Source organism: Apodemus sylvaticus, chromosome 8, assembly GCF_947179515.1.
Source record: "Apodemus sylvaticus chromosome 8, mApoSyl1.1, whole genome shotgun sequence".
Lineage (NCBI taxonomy): Eukaryota > Metazoa > Chordata > Mammalia > Rodentia > Muridae > Apodemus > Apodemus sylvaticus.
Genome location: NC_067479.1, coordinates 43,698,565 through 43,699,312, shown reverse-complemented (window position 1 = coordinate 43,699,312; position 748 = coordinate 43,698,565). Strand labels below are relative to the sequence as shown.

The 748-nt window shown below is 39.4% G+C and overlaps 1 non-coding gene across 1 annotated transcript; it reads left to right on the top strand.

Moving 5' to 3' along the window:
- The first annotated feature begins 297 nt into the window (after nucleotides 1-297).
- On the top strand, nucleotides 298-431 carry LOC127691772 (small nucleolar RNA SNORA17). The gene has a single exon (XR_007979361.1). It is a non-coding gene; the product is annotated as a small nucleolar RNA SNORA17 (small nucleolar RNA).
- The last annotated feature ends 317 nt before the right edge of the window (nucleotides 432-748 follow it).

The following is a 748-nucleotide window of genomic DNA, read 5'->3' as shown; positions in this document are numbered from 1 at the left end:
CTTCTATGACCAGGCACCTTACTGAAATGTGATGAAACTGAAAAAAACAAACAAACAAACAAACACCACTCAACTCAAGTGTGTGTGTGTGTGTGTGTGTGTCAGTCAGTGCACAAATTTTCCATATTCTTTGTTTTAATTGTCCACTGTAAATCACAATCAAAAAATATTAAATGAAACTTTCAAAAAGATGTAAGTCTTCATAATTTCATAGGGCAGATTTTAATAAATTATATTATTTGCTAATGTTCATATCTGTGTCAAACTTATAAATTAAACTTTATTTAAGATAAGCAGACTGCCCCCATAGGTGTTACATATATGGATGGTATGTCACATGTGTGATAGTTAGTGGTAAAATGGGGACAAGGTTTTTCTATGCTCAGTGTTCTGACCTCTATGAACATCTGAATTATTAGTGTCTAAACACTATGTGAAAATCTAGAGCCAGGGGATCTGGAGAAGAACCTAGCCTGAGATGACCACCAGACCTATACCATGGGACCCAGTCAGGGACCTAGCCTGAGATGACCACCAGTCAGTTAGCAGCATGGGGTGGTGGTGGAGGCAGACCACACCCAAGATGATCCTTGTACCGCACCACAATGTATGAGCAGGGCATATCACACTTAAGCCCACTCTTGAGACAACCCCAGACTCTCAGAGATCTTTCTTGCTAAGAGGAAAAAGTAGGTGGTAGAGAACAGAAAGAGTAACAAAAGTGTGTGGTCATGATGAAGAGAAGCAA